Source organism: Choloepus didactylus, chromosome 1 (genome assembly GCF_015220235.1).
Source record: "Choloepus didactylus isolate mChoDid1 chromosome 1, mChoDid1.pri, whole genome shotgun sequence".
In the NCBI taxonomy this organism is placed as follows: domain Eukaryota; kingdom Metazoa; phylum Chordata; class Mammalia; order Pilosa; family Megalonychidae; genus Choloepus; species Choloepus didactylus.
In genome coordinates, this window is record NC_051307.1 from 228,149,147 (window position 1) to 228,173,486 (window position 24,340).

The window sequence follows — 24,340 nt, forward strand, 5'->3', positions numbered from 1 at the left end:
AACATTTTAGTTTGGTGGCAATAATGTGCCTAGTGAGAAGACTACACTTCCCAGTCTCCATGGATCTAGCCATGGGACTTCGTTCTGACTAATGAGATGTCACCAGTAGGGTTTTTCTTCTAGAAGCTTCCTCGTGTAGACCTGACTCAGCTAGGAGTGTTCGCCTTTCATTTTCCCCTCCTCTCTCTTTCCTGGAAAGCAGACAAAATAGCTATAGCTCCAGCAGCCATTTTCAAACATGAAGCAATATTGGGATTAGAAGCCATAAGACAGTATTATAAAGCATAAAGATAGAAAGAGCTTGGGTCCCTGACGAGTAGACAGTTATCCTCTCTGCATTATACTATCTACCTCAGAATTATTTTATGTAAGAAAGACATTTTTACCTCATTTGAGCAACTTTGTGTGTGTGTTTTTGCATGTGTTTTAGTTAGCTGAACCTAATTGTAAAATATCCCATGGGTTTATTAAGTTCTATAAATTGTACTATTCCAGTAATGTTCATCAATGGAACCACCTGGTATCAGAGTTTATTCACAGCTAGCTGTTCTAGCCTGTTAGAGCTGAAAGTGAGTTCCTACCAAGCTGTGTTGTGGCCTCCTGGCCTCTTGTTTTGAACATAGATCCTTAATTTTCTTTGTTGCATTACTGTTGATATTCATGGATTGTCCAACAATATTTTTAAAGAAACCATTGTCTAGAAAATGTAACTTTCACTTTAAGTGAAAAGCTTTTTCTTTTTTCTTGAGTTTGAGTAAAATTATGCCTGGTGCATTTTGTTGTATTTTTTTTTTTTTTTTCCATTTTCTAAATCATACCTGTGTTGGAGGATACGAACCTATAAGATATTTGTTACTCTCATGTGTCTTAATCAGAAATTGAATAAAAAGAAATTTTGAAATCTTGGAAAGACTGGGGGTTTCTGAACTTAAGCTGATCTGTTAAACCAGACAGTTGAGCAAGGCCGGATGAGCTCTCAGGAAAAATCTTGAAAACTAAATTAAACTGAACACAAAAAGCAATTTGCCAGGAGTGAATCTAATTCACAATTTACCTCCTCCAGAGAAGAGCATTCTGCCTTGGCTACAAGCCAACGAGCACTCTGTGCAATAATCTATAGGCTTGCACAATTCCACTTAGGACAGTTATGAAAGGAAAAATAACATATGTTCTGCCAAAGTATGTGGACTTGCTGACATTTGCTGAAATACAGAGATCATTTGAGTGAAAAGTGAACAGGATGTTGTCCTTAAGGTGCTTCCTGGAGCAAGTATGTTACACATCTTTTCTACACATACATAACAGCTTAAATTTCTGGTAATTGTGAGTGCTTGACTCTTGTAACTATTTCCAATAGACCTCTGGTTGGCTTCTGGGCTTTGTGAAGATCTTCCCATGATACTCAACCTGGTAAAAAACTTCCCTTTGGAAGTGTCAGTAATGTTTGTCCATAGTTCTCCAGTCTTTGTTGGAATGGTGACTTAAGGAGGATAGAATCTGAAATTAGGCAGTAGGGGAGTCAGCACATTTTAAATCAAATTATATCTGCCATATGAACTGATACATTCTAGACTGGACCAAAGAAACACAACTGAGATAAGATGGGGGGAAGTCATGCTCTATATTATGTTCTCTGATAGAGAAATTAAAAGGCTTTGGGGAAGATTTTTAAATGATGGAGAGGATCATAAACTCATACTGGATTCTTCCATGGTAGAAGGCTCTAGGTATGGATTTGTGAAGGGCAAACACTGGAGACTTAACTGCTAATGGCTAAGCAGAATAGCCTTTCTGAGATGACACGTTTTATTTTGGATATTACTGGACATTTCACTGTTGAGAGATTTAGACCCAAAGTAGGTTTGGAGGTATGGAAAGAAAATGACTTGGGGCTAAGAATACAGTAGAAATTGAGTGTAAGTGAAGGACATTGGATTAACTAGAGATGAATAGTACTAAGTATATGATAATAGCATCTCAGGATGAAATATAATGAAGAGCTCAAAAGCAGGAAATAGGAGCCAGAAGAAGACAGTGGCATAGAGAGGAGTGGAAGCTAGTTAGTCCCCCTGGAACAACTAATAAACAACCAGGAACAACTAGTAAATAATCTGGCATAATTGCGGGGGGACAAACATGACCATCCACTCATCATACACCAACCTGAATTGGGAGGAATGCCTGAGATCGCAGCATAAAATCTGTAAGTAAAAACTGTGGTTCCAAGTCGAAAGCTCCCTCACTGCGCCGGCAGCCCAAACTGCAAAGCCTCGCTGTGATAGAGAGCAGCACTCTCCCAGCAAGCAAATATAGCTCAGCCCAGCTCCAACTGAGGTTTTAATTAACAAATGTGGGCTGCTTAATACAAGCTATGAATCCCCAACAACCAGACAGAGACTTTTGGTGATGACTGACCTTGGAGAGCTGGAGGACCTCTCTGGGAGGGAGGGGGAGCCCAGAGGATCAGGTGCTATCTCTGGTCAATGGATAAAACTGAGGGTGGCTGCAGACTAGCCCTGAAGGGGGGCTTTCTCTCCCTTTTTTGGCTCAGTGGAGAAAGCCTCAGCCATTTACAGTTCTCAGTGCTCTGACCCAGACAAGAGTGGTGCTAGCAGAGTCAAAGAGACATTTCAAATGCAAATGATATCTCCCCAGGGGGTGTATCTTCCCTAAGAGGAAAGAAGTGGGTCCCAGCTCTATTACCCACCTTCCATTCAGAACTAGACCCCAGAGCCTGGGGGAAAACAGCCATGGGCCACACCTTCTTACACCAGTATGGAGGGACAGGCTGACAGGCACCACCTGCTGGGCAGAAAAGCACAGTGACTTGAGGCCAAATAGGGTGTACTGATCTTCTAAGACACCCTCAGGGAAAATGGATACTACTGCCTCCTTCCAAGACCTGAGCCCGCTCTGGTCTGGGAAAACCTGATTGGGGTAACCAAGGAAACCAGATGCATAGACAACAGAAAACTACAACCTACACTAAGAAAAATGAAAGTTATGGCCCAGTCAAAAGAAAAAACTTACACTTCAACTGAGACACAGGAATTTAAACAACTAATGCTAAATCAATTTAAAAAGTTAAGGGAAGATATGGCAAAAGAGTTGAAGTGTATAATGAAAACACTGGGCGTACATAACGTAGAAATTGAAACTTCGAAAAAACAACAAGCAGAATCTATGGAAATGAAAGGCACAACACAAGAGATGAAAGACGCAATGGAGACACACAACAGTGGATCTCAAGAGGCAGAAGAAAACACTCAGGAACTGGAGAACAAGACACCTGAAAGCCTTCACACAAAAGAACACATAGAGAAAAGAATGGAAAAATATGAGCAATGTCTCCAGGAACTGAATGACTACATGAAATGAAGGAATGTACATGTCATGGAGAAGAGAAGGGAAAAGGGACAGAAGCAATAACAGAGGAAATAATCGACGAAAATTTCCCATCTCTTATGAAAGACATAAAATTACGGATCCAAGAAGCGCAACATACCCCAACAGAAAATATCTGAATAGGCCTCTGCCAAGACACTTAATAATCAGATTATCAAACGTCAAAGATAAAGAGAGAATCCTGAAAGCAGCAAGAGAAAAGTGATCCATCATATAGAAAGGAACCTTGATAAGACTGTGTGCAGATTTCTCAGTAGAAACCATGGAGACAAGAAGGAAGTGGTGTTATATATTTAAGATACTGAAAGAGAAAAACCACCAACCAAGAATCCTATACCTGGCAAAACTGTCCTTCAAATGTGAGGGAGAGTTTAAAATATTCTATGACAGACAATGACAGAGTCAGTGAACAAGATACCTGCTCTACCGGAAACACTAAAAGGAGCACTGCAGACAGAAAGGAAAAGACAGGAGCGAGAAGTTTGGAAAACAGTTTTGGGAGATAGTAGCACAGCAATGTAAGTACACTGAACAAAGATGACAGTGAGTATGGTTGAAAGAGGAAAGTTAGGAGCATCTGGGACACCAGAAGGAAAGAGGAAAGATAAAGACTGGGACTGTATAACTCAGTGAAACCTAGGGTGCAAAACGATTGTAATAAAAGGTACAAATATGCTTTTACATGAAGGAGAATAAATGAATGTCAACATTGCAACATGTTAGAAATAGGGTGGGATTGGGGGGAAAATAAAATCAATGCAAACTAGAGACTATAATTAACAGAAACATTGTATTATGCTTCCTTTAATATAAGAAAGGTATATACCAAAGCTAAATGCATATGAGGGGTTGCAAAGGGGAAGGGTATGGGACTCTTGGCATTGGTGGTGATGTCTGACTCTTTATTATACTTTAGTTTAATGCTATCTTTCCTTTTCTTGCTTCCTAGCTGTCATGTTTTGTTTCGTTTTGTTTCGTTTTCCTCTCTTTCTCTTTTATTTTTCTTTTGTCTCTCTACCTTCTTTGACTCTTCCTCCTTCTTTGTAGAAGAAATGGAGATGTCTGTATATAGAGGTGATGGTGGTGAATACATAAATATGTGATATACAGGGAACCATTGATTATTTACCTAGGATGGAATGTATGGTTTGTGGAAAAAACCGTCTTAAAAACAAAAGGGTTGATGAAGAAAGCTTGAGGGCACTATATTGAGTGAAATAAGAGAGACACATAAGGACAAACATTGCAGGGTCTCACTGATAGGAACTAATTATAATATGTAAACTCATAGACATGAAATATAAGTTACCATGATATAAAACGACTAAAGAATGGGGAGTGGTTGCTTATTATGAGCAGAATGTTCAACTAGGGTGGACTTAAACTTTTGGAAATGGACAGAGGTGATGGTAGCACATTGTGAGAATAACTAACAGTGCTGAATGGTGTGTGAAGGTGGTAGAAAGGGTAAGCTCAGAGTCACATATGTCACTAGAAAGAAAGTTGGTGGTTAAAACATGGGAATGTATAAAACAGTGAATCTTGTGGTGGACAATGTCTGTGATTAACTGTACAAATATTAGAAATCTCTCTCATGACTTAGAACAAATGTATGACACTATAACTAGAAGTTAATAATAGAGGGGCTTATAGGAAAAACAATATACCTATTGCAAACTATATACTACAGTTAGTAGTATTTTAACATTTTTCATCAACAGTGACAAATGTACTATACCAAAACTATGAATCAATAATGGATGGGGGGTGGTTAGGGGTATGGGAGGATTTGAGTTTCCTTTTTCTGTCTTTATTTCTTTTCTGGAGTAATGAAAATTTCTAAAAATTGAAAAAAAATTAATTGTGGTATGATGGTACCATGGGCAATTGATTGTACACTTGTACACTTGGGATCTTTGGATAATTGTATGGTATGTGAACAATATGAATAAAAAAATGCCTTATTAAAAAAAAAAGCAGAAAATATGTATGAACAGCAAGAAACAGTTCAATAACAGAGTCAATAAGGACCTGGCCAAATGTCAACAAAAATATTAAAGAATCAAAACACAATGCAAAAATAATACACAATTCTAGAACACATACTAGGTACGGAAACAATAATATTACAAGGGAATGATTAACATTGTCTTGTGGGTGTGGCTTTTTCATAAGGGTGGGAGACAGGGGAAATGGACAGTTTTAGGGAGGAATTTTCAAATGAGCATTTTAAAGATGAAAAAGAGCAAGTCAGGGATATTCAAGGGTGAAGAATAGGACAATAACTTGAGAGCAATGTTTCAAATATTCACCTTATTGAAGAGAAGGAGATAGAGCCAGATCATCCATTAATGCCTCTTTCAGCCCCAGAATTAGAAATCGACAATTTCAGGCTCTGATTCAAATTTGAAACAAGCATATTTATGATATTCAGTTTTACTATTTTGGGTAGAATTGAACTAGAAATTCACTGCATACTTAAAAGTATGAAGGAAATTTTGAGATCATCTTTGACTTCCTATATCATTTACTCATTCAATTCAACAAATATTTATTAAGAATCTACTGTGTGCCATGCTGTTAGCCACTATTCTAGGAAATTAGAATACATCAATAAATCAAGGAGACTACTATCCTTCCCTCATGGAGCTTTCACTCCAAGTGGGAGAGACAGACAATAACTATTATACGCAATAAATATGTAAATATTATAGTTCATCAAACGGTGATAAATGCTAAAGGGAAACCATCAGAACAGGTTAAAAATAGGTGAGTATATGTCCCATTTTGGCTAGGGAATGCTCAGTTTATTCCTATAGTCTCAATATGATTGTTAATTGTGTCTCTTTTCATGCTAAAAGGTATCCCAGTTTAGATGCTATATAAATCGTGAACTATAGCCAGGAATGTGTGTGTACTTGAGGCACAGAGCCAGCTTACAATATTGAACATGGTAGTCCATGGTAGTCCTTCATTGAGAAGGGGTCTTCTGAGCAAAGACCTGGAGGGGGTAAAGCAGTGAGCCACCCAAATGTCTCAGTGAGCACTGTTCCAGGCAGAGAAAACAATCAGGGCAGAGGACCTAATGCTTCCAAGAAACACAAGGGAGCTAGTGCAGCTGACATGGAGTGATTAAGGGGATGAGCAGCAGGAGATGAGGTCAGGGAGCAACATAGTACCCGGAGCTGGATGGTGTAGTGTCCTAGGCTGTGGTCTACGCTGTAGAGAATAGACTATAGGGGATAAAAGTGATGGCAAGGAGTCTCGTGGAGGTTCCTATAGTAAACTGAGAGAGAGTCATGGCTTCGAACAGAGTGGGAGCTGTGGAGGAGGTAAAAAGTGATCAGATTCTGGATAGTTTTTGAAAGTACAACCAACAGATTTCCCGATGGACAGAGGATAAGAAGATGAGATTCTCATATCTTGCAGCAGAAACCAATGATTCCTCCCAAGACTAGTTCAACAACTCTGGGATTTTGGTCTTAAATGAACTTTAGAGAAGAATTATTTCTATACATTGCTTCAATGCTTTGCTTTCCCTTTCAAATCATCTGCAAAATGGTAAATCTCACTGAAGTTAAGGTGTCTTGTAAATACTAAGTATGGTTCCATTATGGATACTTCTGATTAATTGCAGTGTAGTGTATGAGAGAAAGAAGATTTGGGGGAACATGGGGCCTTCCAAACAGACTTCCAAATGGCAACAAATAGGTAATGAATGTATTGAATGATAAGTTTACATTTTGAAAGGGTGAGTTGTGCTGAAGGTAGGACTTCCATATGTTGAAATATTATTGTAACTGATAATAATAATAATGCCTGTACCATTAACTGTGACTATGGCATATCCCTTAACCTCTGTGAGACAGATGCCCTCAGTTGTAAATGGAGCATTTGACTGTGATTACATTCAGCTCTGACATTCTATGAGTCTGTAAGCACTGCGAAAGCAGGTGAGGGTTATAAAGCTGGGGATAGAAAGTTATGATACTGAACTCTCATAGCACTTTTTAAGGCTGTTGTGATACTCTTATTTGTGTATGTGTGCAATTTAAAGTCAAGGATTGATATCTTTTCTAGCAATGCATTATTCTCACAGGGCATAAACCAGAGAGCCCTTTTTCATGATGATTAAGAACACAAGCATATTTTTAAATTGAATAAAATAGCACCTACATCCTAGGAGTATTGGATTGTTACATAAAATACTAGTAACAATTAATGACACTTACTACAACCAATGTTGATTGAAAGTTTACTACGAGTAAGATGCCGTCTTAAGCATTTTACATGAAATCTTTATCTAATTTTAACTTAAAAACAAAGAAAGGAGATTCTATGTGTAGGTGTTGTTTTTTCACCCCCATTTTAGAAACAGGGAAACAGAGCCACAAGCTGAGTAACTTGTCCAAGGTTGAATGGTTTGCAAGTTGTACAGTCAGGATTTGAACCCAGACTGTCTTCTTCTAGACCCTGCACCATCTTAAACACCGTACCTTACCCCTCTTCAGTGCTCCAAGAGGGTTAGCACAGTGTCTGGCAATAGTAAAAAGTTATTATGTGATGGTTATTATAGCACTGGGAATTCATTCAATACATGTTGGGTAACTGAATGAGCCCATGAGTCATCCATAGCGAGGCATTGAGGTGATAATTGAAATCAGGAAGAAATGAGCTCATCCAGGGGGAAAGACAGGGAAGGGCTGAGGACTGAATGTGGAGGATGGAAAACCATATGCCCTAATGCACCCTTGGATGGTGTTCAATCTGGAAGGGAACGTTCTCATAATCTGCAGCAGAACAAATGCTTTCTTCCTGGACCGGTTGAATGATTCTTGGATTTTGATTATACTTCTTTAAAATCATCTCTTCCACTTTGCTTCAAAGCCTTGTGTTTCCTTTCAAAATATTTGCAAAATGGTAAATCCTACCACCAAAATAGTCCATAGAAGTGTAGTTGCAAACATAACTGCTTCTGTCTAGTAAAGATTAAGGATGTTTCTGAGATGGATAGTTCTGATTAATTGCAGCTGAAACTCTTGAGGTAAATGTCAAAGCTGGAAAATGAACTCTTAAATGGACTCAAAATACAAGTGATTTGTGTCTCTTTGAACAAAGTCCAATCAAAGAGATTGCAAAGGAAAACACAGGAGACAGTCTTAGATTCATGGCGACACGAAAGGTCCCTCTTCTGTTTGTGAAAAAGTACCAGGTCATCGTTCTCGAAGAAACCCCTTTGATTTTAGCCTTTCTGAAATATAAAAGGTGTCTAAAACACAACTCTTGACTTCACTCAAACTTATCAGTTCACTGAAAATTCTGGTTTGTAAGTCTTGATGCTCAAAGCCATATAACAGAACCAAATAAAAGGAAAATCCCACTAGGAAAATATGAGCACTTAATTGTCTGTAACACTATTTGGCAGACAAAGGGAGTAGTGGTTGGTAATGTCCACTTGTAAACTGTCATCCTTTTGAGATTGGGGGCTGGGTCTTTTTGGGGTTGTCATAAAGGAACCAAAGGGACCTATCCTTGGACACTGCCTCATGCATGTTATCAGGTGGTAATAATATCATAGTCAAGCAAAATCAACTCAGATCAATTGTTCACAAATTTAATTGGTAAATTTACTGGTACTGGAAGCACTTTTGCCTTTTAAAAATACACCAACACTATTAGTTCTCTCTTCATAACCAACTACTGTGCCAGCTAAAGTTCCCAGTGATACTGGTGCAGAGACTAGGATATGTTTTTTCTCACAGAGCTAGTGATGAATATTAAATTTTAAATGTTCCTACAGATTTCTCTTCCCCAACCTCAATATGAGATAAAACGTGATTAACCCTGCACCCAAATCATCTGGAAATCTAGTGAATAGGGCAAATTTCTGGACCCCATCCTAGAAATATTGAATTTGAGCCTCTGGGAGGTAGGGATGAAAATCTTCATTTTAAACCAATTCCCTTGTTGATTCTTAGACACACAAAGTTTAAAATCATCAGGGAGGGCACAAAGACATGCACTCAATTCCCAGTCTTGCCTCTAAATAGCTGTGTGATCTTGAGTAAGTCACTTGCCATTTTAGAGTTCCACTCCGGAATTAAATAAAAAAAGAGGATTATGGCATCAGTCCTATTTAGAACAGAGTGGTAACCAAGTTGGAATGAGATAACAGATGTGAATCTGCTTTGTAAACTACAAAGGAAGATGCGTGTTTAAGATATATTGTTACTGTTCAGTAGCTACTCCCTTCTTTCTTATCCAATTCCATTGGCTAGTGATGCCCTCGGACACAATTACATGCAAAAAGTGGAGCAGAGAGTTGCAGAGGGGTTTGATATCTTGACTCTAGAAGGCTATTGTAAGCATATAATTGCAGATTACAAAAAGGAATGTATCTGCCTTCAACCCTTTCAATAAGCTTTGGCTTGTGAAATGTTTCTTTATGGTGTAGTCCATGTTTTGAGTCTCTTCTATTTATTCATCTACTATGTGGAAAGTAAAATATATGATCTCAGATGGGATCTCCTCTGCTCTCACCCAGCCCGGATGAATTACAGGCAGGAGCACTACTAGCTTTTATGAAAATAGGAAAATAGGTCTGCTTCATGCATGCGTATTTCTTGTTTTAAAAACAATATTGATTGATAAACACATTTGATGCAGTAACAGATTTTAGAGAAAAAATTGTGGCATGGAAAACTGTATTTTATGTGGATACATTCAGTTTTAGAAACGATAGGAAGGGAAATGTGATATAGTAGATATAATTAGATTGTAATCTAAAAAGAAGAAAGGAACAGGAAACAGTGTCCCCTGACCTCAGCCTTAGAGAAGCATCAGTGTAATCAGATAATCCCATAACAATAAAGTTAATTTCCAAACATTGGCTGGAAGATGATATAACAGAAAAGAATAGTTAGGAAATAACATATGTGATAGACTGTTGTATCTGTTCAAAATTTTTGCTGGTTCTTTCCTTCCAGACCCAGTCTTATCAACCCACCCCTTATGGCCTGTCCCTGCTGGCACCCTCTGATATGATCTTTAACCATAGGACTTGCTTTGTCCAATGAAATGTGAGAAGTGACCTGTGCCATTTCTGAGCAGAAACTGACCAGCCATTGTCATGTTACATGAGTAAGAAACAAGTACTTGTTTTTGTGAACTGCTAAGTTTTGGGGGTTGTCACTGTAGCATAATCTAGTGAGACCTAGCAAAAACAATGTGTTTACTCTATAGTTGCCCTATCTCCTGTTTTATCTGCCATCAAAACTTATACATAAACACTAAGTGGAAAGTCTGTCCAAAGAATATGCTCATCATGACTGTGATCATGAAATCTATAGCTGACTAGTTGTTAAAAATCAACCCTCTTTCACACATTCAGCCTAAAAACATACCTATCAGGCTGAAATGAATGAAGCCCATCAGGTGGATTAGAGTCTATGGTTACCTGCTGTGCCAGTTTGGATATATTATGTCCCACAGAAAAGCCATATTCTTCAATGCAATCCTATGGGGGCAGACTGATTAGTCTGTTGATTAGGGTGGAATCTCTGATTAAATTATTTCCATGGAGGTGTGGACCCCACCCATTCTGTGTGTGTCTGGATTAATTCACTGGAGTATTTAAGAGAGAAGCTAAGACCCAACAGAGACCCAGATGCTTGCTGACACTTGGACATACTCGGAGATGGCAGACAGAAGATGTTGGGAGATGCTAAGCTAAGAGATGAAGCCCGTAGTTTGCCCCGTAGAAGCTAAGAGAGGACTCCCAGATGCTCAGAGAGAAACACCCAGGAGAACCAAGCAAAGAACAAAGGGAAGCTAAGAGAGATAGAAGACCAGAAACATTTTGGAGAGAACCATTTTGAAACACACCCTGGGAACAAAGGACTAGCAGACGCCAACTACGTGCCTTCCCAGCTGACAGAGGTGTTCCGGACACCACCGGCCTTCCTTCAGTATAGGTATCCTCTTTTGATGCCTTAGTTTGGACACTTTTATGGCCTTAGAACTTTAAATTTGTACCCCAATAAATCCCTTTATAAAAGCCAATCTGTTTCTGGTATTTTGCATAATGGCGGTATTAGCCAACCGGAACACCTGCTTTGGCAGACAGAAAGTATTTCCATTAGCCATAGTGGTCTCTGTAGTCTATTTGTGGTTAGATCTTGCCTTTTTCTGATTTGTTTTTTGGTGTACTTAAATATTTCTTCCTTTATTTTTCTCTCTGTTGGCTTTTAATTATACATTCTTATGTAATTCTTTCAGTAGTTACTCTGAAATTTCAAAATGCATTCTTGACTTATTACAGTCTACCTTAAACTAGTACTCTTACCACTTCCCAAACCATGCAAAATACTTGACAGTTTAACTCAATCTATCCTCTTCCTGACCTTTACGCTATGGACGTCCTATATTATTTGTGTTTTCTACCTTATACACTACAAGACACCATTAATATTAATATCAGTCAATGTTCTTTGATATTTATCCCTTCTTTCCCTTTCATGTGCTCTTCCTCTCTGTTGTTATGTGATTCCATCCGGAATTATTCCTTGTAGTCAAAGAACTTCCTTTACAATTTCTTGAAGTAGAAGTCTGGCGGTGATGAATTCTCTGGGCTTTTGTCTATAAATATCTTGATTTCGTACTCCTATCTGAAGGATATTTTTGTTGGATATAGAATTCTAGGTTGATTTTTTTTCCTTTCATCACTTTAAAGGTATCATGCCATTTTCTTATGGATCCCCTAGTTTCTGTTGAAAATTCAGCTCTTAGCTTCACAGCTTCTCTTTTGAAAGCAGTATGTCTTTTTTCTCTGAAGACCCTGACTTCAGGACCCCTTAGTCTAGCTCCCAGCTTTCAGGGTATACCCCAGAATTAATTAAATATCTTGTAGCAAAGGCTGCTTGCATTTAGGCAATCCTTCCACTGGGCATGACTTTCCCAATCTTCTGGAGATTAACTGCTCTTAATAATACTTGGTACAGATATCATCTCGTGAAAAAGGCTTCCAAATTAAAGAAAGAACCACTTCTTTCTGCCTGCCTCTGGTTATCTCTATGTGCTCAACTTCATTTTCAAAATCCCACACCTGAAAGCAGGCACTAAGTACTCCAATTCTAAAGCAAGCACCCATATTTGGGACCAATAACCCATAGTCCCAGCTTTCCAACAGCATCTAGTTGAAAAGGCCTTACCATAACCAGCTAACTCCATTGCTTCTGCTAGTCAACGTAAGCCAGAGCAAAATTCAGAGGTGAAAGACATTCTAGAAGACTATCATCCCTTCCTATGCTCCACTTTCCAGGGCCTCCTTACTCTATCCAAGTGAGAAAGGAGATTTTGAGACATCTGATCATAGGGAGAAGGAATATCTGAATTGAGGGAGAGACTGGCATTTCTTTTCCTGGTTTATTATTTGCTTGGATATTGGGCTTGAAGATTTTTTTCTGTTCTTTCTGTTCAAGGGAGAAGGAATTTGGAGAAAGATGGCATAATCAATCATCAAATCTTTGCAATTTGAGCTACTCTGCTGTCAGATCATCCAACAGGACTGTCTGCCAGAGACCAGCAGCTTGAGGATGTGGGGTGAGCCACCGGGATAAGGTACTAATGGGGAAAGGGTCAAACCACAACCCTGCTCTGGAGTCAGCCTGCGGGTCTCAGATACTAGCTCTATTCATCACTAGCCCTATGAACCTGGGCAAAATGCTTAATTTTTCTGAGCTTTGTTGTTCATCTGTAGAAAGGGATGGTCTAAAAACCTACCTTATAGGACTTTAAAGAGGATAACACAAATTAATGAAGGAAGAATTATATAATGCCACACCTAGCATGAAGTAAAATAATAAACATTAAAATTAGAAAATAAATGTAAACTTTTTTTTTTCTTTTGTTGTTGTTGTTCTCTGCTTCTAAAATTAGTCTTCATCCCAGATTTTTGTACCTTCTTTCCCTTCCTCCTGACCCTTGTCAGTGCCTGGTCTACCCAGCGGCCTGTTTGATTTTCACATCCTCCTAGATCCTACAATAGTTCAATCAGTTACATATGCGTTGCTGTGTTCAAATATTACTAAGTAACTGAGTTCCATAGTGCAAACAATTTCCTACCCTCTAAAATACCCTCATTCACATGATACAAAGGTTGTAAGGAAACTTGCAAAAGCCAAAGGTATAACAAATCCCAGTTTCCAGATTGAGTAGAGAAAATACACACACACATTTAGAGTATCTGAGATAGAAAACTCACAACACAGAGAACAGTTAAATACGTTTAAGTATAAAATCTTAAGTATAAAATCTTGTTTTGATTCTATCTTAAAGAAATTTGGTCACACATTAAGCTTTGGCTAGATGGTACCATGAGAATGGCCAGTCTCACTGTAAGGTACCACAGAGCCTTAATTTCTGGCAATCTCAGAAGCACCCAAAAGGAAAACAGTTCAGTAAAAAAGAAGTCAAGGCCCAGAGTACACGGCAGGAAGGCATTGCAGTTACAAGATCCTCTAAAATGCGTGCGGGCTCACTCCTGCCTGTCACTGTGGGTCAGTTCTGAGAGGAGAACCTGGCTGATCAGCAAGTGCCAACTTAAAATTAATTACACAGCCTGAGGAGCCACTGACCCCCAGATAACCCAAATGATCAATGTATTGCCTCTATTTTCATATTTACCAGAAAACTAGCTGCCTCAAATTTCTAAAGAATTCCCAACCTTTCAGCAACAGTTTTTGTTGACCATTTCTTTCTCTAACCCACACATGTTACCATTTAAAAATAATGGACATACACCAAGTTATACAATAAGGTAAAGATATGCCAATATATTCTTTAAAAAATATATTCTTTTGGCCTCTTAAGTTATTTTCAACTCCTTTCATTGAAATGATTGCCCTCATTTCTTTTATTTTAAGCCTAAAGGAACTAAGCTGTTTTGGGGGGGTTAACTGATATGGAGGGAGAGAGGGTTGAAGCACCAGATATGCAACGAACTTGGAAAAGAATTGCTCTTAAACTTCTTTTTAAAGTGCATTTTAACAATAACACCCCCAGGCTATAGAGCTAAAGTGCTTTGTTCATTTATGAGCAGCTGTGTCTCCTCAATAAGTCTTTAACTCCCACAGGGGAACAAAGAACCCGGAAACAGCGATCGTCATTAATCCAGGAGAATCTCACTGCAGTGTGGGGTCCAAAATAAGGCCAGCTTGTTTTAGACTCTTGGTTTCATAGATTAAGGTATTTTATATATGTATATAAAGAGAGAAAGAAAGAGAAGTTTACTGTTGCTCCATCTGCAGCCTCTTGTGCCTACAGCGGAGGGGGAGCTCCAGTACTCTCTCCAGAGGAAGCAGCCCTTTGGGTAACAGAGTGCCTTCATGGGCAGTTGGCTGTGGTAAAGGTATCTCCCACTCATTCTTCAGCTCTCAGCACAATCATCACTTCCTTCTACCCCCAATTAGTTCACTTCTCCCAATGTGTGCTTTCAGGGCACCACCATCTCTCTTTCCCCACCACTTAACATAGCTTCAGCTTGACATTTCTTAGTGTAATTGTTTCTTTAATATTTGTTTCTGGAATCAGACTAAAAGCTCTATGAAGGTAGAGACCCCTAACAGTAAAGTTACTCATTATTCCCAGTGCCACATACTTAGAAGGGACTCAAACATTTCTTGAACGAGTAAATGTATTCATGATTGAAGGACATGGCAAGCAACGTTGAAGAACAGAAGTTTGAAAATTTTGATAGACACCCAATTTATACATTTTTTTTCTTTTATAATTCTCAATTTGGGGGGGGGTGTGATTTTCATGGGGGAGCTAGTCTCAAAGACAGTTGCAAAGTGTTTATTATACTCTTCTGACCCTGCAAACCATAAACCAATGTGGTGAATGTTTTTCAAGGTAGGATGTAGTAATGTCACATAGGCCAACACTCCCAAGGCAACAACCAGAACAAGCCTGATAATTCAGCTTTTGAAAGATACTGGAGAGCTGTCAGAGTAACAAAGACTAGCTAAGACGGAACTTGGGGTGGGAGGACTTCTGAAGTGAGGTGACAGTCACCAGATATTTTCTATCCTGGGATACTTGCTGATAGCACTGCAAACAGGATAAGGATTGGTCCAAATAGAGGGACTCTACTAGAGGAAAGAGCAAATTTCACAATTTTTGTGGGTGTTTGATCATGGCCTAAAGGACTGGAAACTTTTGGAGGCCCAGATGTGTAGTGCATTCTAGGGTAGACACGGGAAGCTGGGAGCCCAGAACAAAGGCTCCTCAAGTCAGGGTGAAATTCCCATATTCTTGAAGTGCTTGCAAGACAAATTTACACTGGAAGAAAGGGGCTTTCCTTAAACACACAGTCATTCTCCCTCTCAAAACATCTGCCAGACTTTTGAAGCTTTGGAGATTAAAAGTTTTGAGCTAAACTCAAAATTCCCAGAGAGAAGCATTGAATCTCTTGCTATTTTTCAGGCCTAAAGAGTCAGGCTCTCAAACAAAAATCAGAAGGGCCAGGCTAGGAGCAGGGATGAAGGAGGTGAGGGCCAAATCTTACTAAAACTGTAATCCAGCTCTGACCCAGCACAATCCTTTCCTGGATTTAGGTAATTAGCTCTTTGCCCTTTCTTTCAAATAGAGGAAATGGGAATTCTCTCCAGAGGGTAATGTCCTTTGTACCCTCTTGGTTCTTTTATATACAATGTCTGGCACAAATCCAAGATAGACAGGAAAAGAGGCAGAGAAATGTGACCAATAATCAAGAAATAAACAAATAATGGAAGGAGGTCCACAGATGGTCCAGATAGTTGGAGTTAGCAAATAACTATTTTATAATAACCATAATTAATATAGAAAAGGTGGATTAAAAAAGATTGAGAATTTCAAAATAAAATTGAAATATGTAAAATCATCAAATAGATATCCTAGAAATTAAAATATTTGAAATTAAGAATTCAATGTAAGGGCTTAACAGCAACTGGAGAGAACAAAAGAAAGGAATAGTGAGCTTGAAGGCAGGTCAATAAAAATTATCCAAAATGAAGCAGAGAGAGAATGAAGATAAAAAACAAATATAAAGAGAGGCGAAACATGCATTTATTTGGAGTATTAGAAGGGGAGAAGGGAACTCAGAGACACAACATCTGAGAACATAATGGCTGAGAATTTTCCAAAACTGTTGAAATATATCAACTGGTGCACTAAATAAACTCAGGGTTTTTCACACAGGGTGAATAAAGAAAACCACACCTGGACCCATTATAGTCAAACTGATGAAAACCAAAGGGAAAGTGAGTATCTTAAAACATCTGGGGAGGGGGATGGATATTACTTTCAAAATGAGAAGCAATAAGGCTGAGAGCTGATTTTACATCAGAAACTATGGAATCTAGAAGACAATAAGGAGGATAAATTGGTGCAACAAAATTTATGGGCAACATGGCAATGTTTCTAAGGTTGAAGATGCTCCTATCTCTCCACTGAGCAATTTCATCCTCCCTCTCATGAACACACTTAGGAGAGAAAAATTTGGAAACAACATAGATGTCCATCCAGAGGCATAAATAGAAGAATAAAGTGATAGACCGTGGGATAACCATTTGACATGGATAAATCTAAACAAGTTGTGGAAAAAGAAGTACAATATAACCTGTATATAAAGTGTTAAAACCTCACATTGGGAATTTTTAATATTTTTGAGTACAAAATATTTAGTAAATGTTTAAAACCATACATAGATCAGAGAAATTCACAGGAGGGACTGAATTTTATCTTGTTTAGTTCTTTAAAATAATGAAGAAATGAAAAAAAAGATATGGGTACATACAATGGTGTTCTTTTTATTTTTACCTATTCTTACCTCTGTGTTTTGAAATGTTTTACAATAACATCTCTTATAAATAAGGAATCCTTTGGACTTGGAAGAAATTGAATGGGCACTGATTTCAGGGATGGATGGATGGATGGATGGATGGATTTATTTGTTTGCTTAATTTTAAATTTCTTTTGTTTGTAGGGAATGGTGTGATTCAGGGACATTTCAAGTTATTTTCAATGCCATCCCAAACCCAGAGCAGTCCCATCCAAAAAGTAGATTTGGCTGCAGAAATGGAAAACAGCATTAATGTTTCCACTTGATCTAGAAAGTCAGTTAACCAGAAAAAAAATAAACCCATCCAAAAAAGGCCCCTTGAAATGTTAGCGTTTCATTTATTTATTTACCTCATTTCTGTTTGGAGTTGCTTCTCCTTTAAAGTTTTTGTTCTGAAAGGAAATCATTCCTCCTAGAGTGCTCGGCACCAATTTGTAAAGATTATCAGCCAATGCATTCTTGTCTTAGAAACTTCTAGGAATTTCAAGAAAATAGGGCTGCTTCCTGGGTGTCATAAAACCTATTCTCAGATGTGCTGTTTCCAGATGCCTTAACTTATTCTGACTGCTTGGGATTGTTCAGCGTGATGGAGGCAGCTCCTAACATCTGCAGGCTGCAATGATTAACTGAAGTTATGGTAAAAGCCAACACCTTACCAAAAATGAGTAACTTGTATTCATGAAAGTGGTTGTACTTCTTGCATAAATGCTCAACAAGCTGTTACACTGAAGGGCATTGTGTATATTCTCTAAGGGGAAAAAGTCACTTAAAAGAAAAAAAATCAAGTAGGAATAATATGTTATGATAAGTATGAAAAAAGAGCAAGACTTAACACATAAATCAAGCAACTTTTGATATTAAGTCCCATATTAATGACTTCTGTAGTACCTTTTAATTAATAGGGTTTCCTAAATTTAAATTATTACTTCTCAAAGTTTAAATGAAAAGTAACTGGATCCTTTGTTTTAAACAATGCAGAGAGAAGTTCTGTCACTCCTTTGAATTTACTCCAGTGACTGAGATTAAAGATTTTAATGATTTAAATAAAGGAATCAGATCAGATTATGCTGTATTTATCACATCTCTCAACAAAAACAGACTGGAGACACTTACCTTTTCTTTTCATCTTTCTCTCTGGCTGAGAAGAAAATTTTATAGTGAAAATTTATGGGCAAAGACATAAAGCTGCTACATAAGCAGATGGTGTGGTCGTTTGACCTTCACTTTCATTTTATATCAAGCGCAGATCATTTGAATTCCCAAAAATAGTAGATTGCAATCTGTTTCCCACTTTTTACACTGAATCACACATACACCCCTGAACACTCTCATTTCCTTATGACACAATGTCAAGCATGTACTTGCTATTTACTTATTGACTTGGGACTGAAATGGGTGGCATTCTTACAGAGAAAGAAATGCAAAAACTCTCCAGAAATCAGTTAGAGAGGCACTCTTCAACTCTCTGAGTCAGCCAAGCTGTTCTTCCCATCAGTAAATATCTGGTTGGACAAAAACACAGGGAAAAACAATCAGGGGGCTTCATCAATTCAAAGGTAGACATTCCAAAAGCAACAAGTGCCCTTTAAATCACGCTTTAACTGATGATATCATGTGGGGCAAAAAGATGAAGGCAAATGACCTCTTTCAATCTCTGCGAAAGGATATAAAATTACAAATAAAAATTCTGGGACAGGAACTTGAAAGATGTTTGTGTAAGTAAGGGGCCCTGAGGTTTAAGCTTCATTAATACACAGTAAATCTGCTTTGATCAAAAACCTTAAAATGTGGATACCCTTTGACTTAATTCTGAATTGTATTCAAACTAACTGTTTTGATAAATGTTCAAAGCCATACACTCAAAATCTCTTCTTTAGCATTGATTATGATACTGAAAAATTAGGACCAACCTGATTACCTACAGTTCGGAGATGGATTAAATAAATTTTTGCACAGTTATTCAATAGAATATTATAGTTATAAAATAATAACGTAGATCTGTATTTTAGTGATAAAACTTAAATGTATAAAAACTAGATTACAAAATAATATGCTTGAAAATAAGTAAAATTTGGTTCCATTTTTAAATATTTAGCATTTGTTCAGAATGATGGGAAAACCAGATTTTGCTTAAATAGTTCAGTGGATAAACAGTCTGAGTAACTAGAAAAAAACTTGTGCAGAATTAGATATCCATATGGGAAAAAATTATTCTTGACCAGCACTTCCTACCAACACAAAAATAATTTCTATATTGCTTGTGAATCTAAGGATGAATGATAAAACAAAGATTTTAGAAAAAATAGAACAGCTTATTGACCTTTGGTAAGTAAAGGTTTCTTAAATTGAACACAGAAAGTGCTTTCCTAACAGAAAAAAGTAAATTGAACTACATTTAAAGAACTTCTGATTATCAAAAAGTACCATTTAATGAAAGAAAAGGCAAACCACCAACTAGGAGATGTTCACAGAACACATATAAGAAACATCTTGAAACAAGAATATGCAAAGAACTGCAACAAATCAGTAAGGGAAAAGCAAATGACCTAATAGAAAAATGGACAAAAGACTTGAACAGGCAGTTGACAAGAGATATATCCAAATGGCCAATAAATATATGAAAAGACGTTCAGCTTTAGTCAAAAAGGAAATGCATTTAAAACTTTAATGAGATATTATTTCACTAAAAAGATAGATAATGCCAAGTGTTGGCAAAGATAAGGAAGAACTGGAACTTTCATTTACAGCTGGTAGGAGTACAATTAAGTGCAACCACTTTGAATACTCTTTAGCAATTTTTACTAAAGCTGAAAACATGCCTACCCTAAGACCTAACAATTCCACTCCTACGTATGTAACCAAAAGAAATGCATAAACACAGCAAAAGACTTGTACTATAATATTCATATGAGCACTCATAATAGCCCCAAACTGAAACAGTAGAAATGCCAATCCATAGCAGAATGGACGAATATTGGTATAGTTGTATAATGGAATACTACAAAGCAATGAGAATGAATAAATATAATGGCATGGCAAAATCTCATGCATATAATGTCAAACAAAAGAAACCAGGCACAAAACAATACAAATTGAGTCTATTTATGAAGAATTAGAAAACAGGCAAAACATATCTCTAGTGTTAGAAGTCAATATTTAACTCTAAGGGGACGGTATCTCCTTGAAGAGGCTTGGGTAGGCCTTCTGGGGTTCTGGTAATGTCTTGTTTCTTGATCTGCATACTTGTTACAAGGGTATATCCACTTTGTAGATGAAAAAATGAGCTCTATACTCGTGCTTTGTGTACTTTCTGGAATGTGATATAACTTTATGAAAATTTTGTTCAAAAAATATGTGAGGCAGACACAAAAATGTAAGAGTAGGAAGTTTTATAGATCACTCCCTCCACCAGAGAAATAAATTAGCTGGAAAAGGGGATTAGAATTGAATAGGTGGTAAACCTGGAGCCATATTGGACATTTAGAACAACCATTAGAATAAAAATTAAAAATTAAAATTAAAATAAAAAAATGTCCAATAACATAGGACTGTACAACACAAATAGTAAACCCTACTGTAAACTATGGACTATAGTTAACAGTACAATTATAAAAATGATCTTTCATGAAATATAACAAATGTACCACACTATTGCAAGGTTTTAGAGGAATTGGGCAAGAAAAAGAAATCAAAAGTATCTGACTTGGAAATGAAGAAGTAAAACTATCTCTCTTTGCAGATTATATGAACTTATATATAGAAGATCCAAAGGAATTCACGAGGAACTACTAGAGCTTGTAGTCGATTTCAACAAAGTGATGTGGTACAAGATCAATATGCAAAAATCAATTTTGTTTCTATGCAAAGCAATGAGCAATCCAAAGAGGAAATTAATAAGATAATTCCATTTACAATGGCATCTAAAAGAATTAAATACCTAGGAATAAACTTAAGCAAGGGTGTAAGAGACTTGTGCTATAAAACTCAGCTGAAAGAAATAAAGAAGATCTAAAGTAATGGCAAGACATCCCTTGTTCATGGATTGGAAAACTTAATATTGTTAAGAAGTCAATATTACCCAAAATGATTCACAAATGAAATCCCTATCAAAATTCCAGAAGTCTTTCTTGAAGAAATGGAAAAGCCAATCCTCAGATTCACACGGAACCCCAAGGCGCCCCAGATAGCTAAAACAATTTTGAAAAAGAAGAACAAAGTTGGAAGACTCACACTTCCTGACTTCAAACTTGCTACTGAGCCACATTAACCAATACAGTGTGCTAATGGCACATAGACGGACATATGAACTAATGGAACAGAATTGAAAATTCAGAAATATACCCACACATCTATAACCAACTGATTTTCAACAGGGGTGATAAGAACACACAATGAGGAAAGAATAGTCTCTACAAGAAATAGTATTGGGAAAACAAGAAAACCACATGCAAATGGATTAAGTTATTCCTCTACCTCACACCATACACAAAAATTAACTCAAAATGTATCAAGGACCTTGATTTAAGAGCTAAAACTATAAAACTCTTAAAAGGTAACATAGGTGCAAATATTCACGACCTGGGATTCAATAATGAATTTTAGATATGCATCCAAAAGCATGAAAAACAAACAAAAACAATAGATAAATTTGATTTCATTAAAATTAAAAACTTTTGTGCAAAGGATTTTATCAAGAAAATGAAAAGACAACCTACAGATTCAGAGAAAATAGTTGCAAACTATATGGATTAGGCATTAAATCTAGAATATTTAAGGAACTTTTACAAGGCAACAACAAAAAGACAACCCAATTAAAAATGGAAGGATTTAATAGACTTTTTTTTTCAAAGAAGATAGACAAATGACCAATAAGCATATGAAAAAGATATTCAACATCATTAGCTATTAGGGCAATGCAAATCAAACCACATTGAGATACCCTTTCCTTCCCATAAGAACAGCCATTATTTAAAGAATGAAAAACAACAAGTGTGAGAGAGAATGCAGAGAAATTGGAACAGTAATGCGTTACCGGTGGGAATGTAAAATGGTGCAACCACTATAGAAAGCAATATGGCTGTTCCTTAAAAAGTTAAATATAGAATAACCATATGATATTCAAATTCTAAGTATATACCCAAAGAAAATGAAATCAGGGTCTCAAATAGATATGTTTATACCGTTGGTTATAGCAGCATTGTTCACAAAAGCTAAAAGGTGGAAATAGCCCAAGTTCATGAACAAATGAATGGATAAACAAAATGAAGTATATATACACAATGAAATATTATGCGTGCATAAGAATGAGGTTCTGAGACAGGCTGTAACACTGAAGTCTCTCGGAAACCTTAATTTCAGTGAGATGCGCAACCCTCACAAGGACAAATATTGGAGATGTACCTTATAAAAGATGTGTAGAGATAGCAAATTCAAGACGATACAAAGCAGAGTAGAGATTATTAGGGAATAGGGGATGGGGGAAGGGGGAGTGTATGTTTGTAAATATGGAGTGTTTATAAATAAAATTTCAAAAAATTCTTCACTAAAATACTTCCACAAACTAAAATAGTTTTAATCCTGAAGAGTAGATAATGCAGTTTCTGTGTTAAGACAAATTAAAGCAAAGAAAGCCGAAACAGCTCGTTCAGAAAAAGGAGACAAACATCTCCAACTTTTCTAAATTCTTCCCTTTGAATAGTTTGTGTACAATGAGATCTAAATATATGTTCTTGCCTTGTGTCAATTGGAAGCCCATTCTGAATGCTTTTCAGCCTTCCACCACATCTTTTACATTTTAAATGACTTCATATGTTGGGGAATATCAGAAGATGAAGAAATATCAAAGAAATAGAAAGAGGCTAATGGAACTCCCCACATCCTAGATATCTTATATCTCTAGGTTACTTTGCTGTTTTTAAGGGCAATGTCCTGTATCCCAGAGGCAGTGCCTGAAAACAGATACTCTACCAAATGACCTGCTGCATTACTACTGGCTTGTGCCAATATTACCATGGGGCACCAGAAGAGCTATTGTAGGTCCATCGCATCAGCACCCGAAGTGCTGGGCAGTGAGAATGCAATTATGCTGCAGACAATTCCATCCAGTGGAGGGGGCGGGGCAAACACCCTTACACAACATATATGGAAAAAACTGCGGATGGGGACCCGCAGTTTACCAAAATGAATAAATAATATATTTCCAAAAATAACCAGCCAAATTTAGCCCTGTGGAGAAACTGATGGTGCTGATACAGGAACATTTCAAGTCATCTGTTCCTCCTTCTGCAACATCTTCAGCTGTGAGCAATAATGAAAGGGGTTGGCCATTCATACTTTTAGGTCTAGCTAATCAGAAACACCTCGGTGAGTTAATGGGCCATATTTCCAGAAACTGCTGGGCTAGGAAGTATTTTATAAGTGAAGACTTTCTCTTTGATAGGAATTATGATATTAGGAAGAAGAAAAGGAGACAAACATAAGTAAACATGGACTCATGGTCAGAGTTGTTATTTTTTTTTTAAAAGGTCAGCAAATAATTCCTGCACTTAGGCAGTTTCTGATGTTCCTCTGATACACAGGATTGTAGCACTTTCAGGGATGTCTTCAGAGTTTTATAGGTCCAGGTATTATGGCCATGCTATGAGGCTAATTATAATAGCTATTTTAAAGAGCATCTGTTAATGGTCCAGGTGCCATGTCTGTGTGCCTGTGTCTCTGAGTCTGTCTGTATCTACACACAGATATATACATATACGGATATACACATACATATGCATATCTATATAAATTTCATTTAATTCTCAAATAGCCCTCAAGTTAATGACAGTAGCAGTAGCATCTTTTACTGAGTGCTCATGTTGTGTCGGGCGCTGCACCAAGAATATAATTTAACATACTTCCAAAGTACAGTATCTATTTTCCAGATAAGGATATATTGGATTCCCATCATTAATGTATTTAACTGACATGAGAGAAAGAAAATGTATTTAATTACAGTGAGAGGAAGAAAGAGAAGCAGAGGGAAGGAGCAGTGACTTCAGCTTTCTACAGAAAGAT

General features: G+C 37.3%; 1 long non-coding RNA gene across 2 annotated transcripts in view; it reads left to right on the forward strand.

The window, feature by feature from the left end:
* The window catches only part of LOC119507276, an 88,780-nt gene that overhangs the window by 42,038 nt on the left and 22,402 nt on the right, over positions 1-24,340 (forward strand). For both annotated transcript variants that reach the window (XR_005211184.1, XR_005211181.1), the window contains one exon: positions 12,885-13,023. This is a non-coding gene — a long non-coding RNA (uncharacterized LOC119507276). The remainder of the gene's footprint in view (positions 1-12,884; positions 13,024-24,340) is intronic.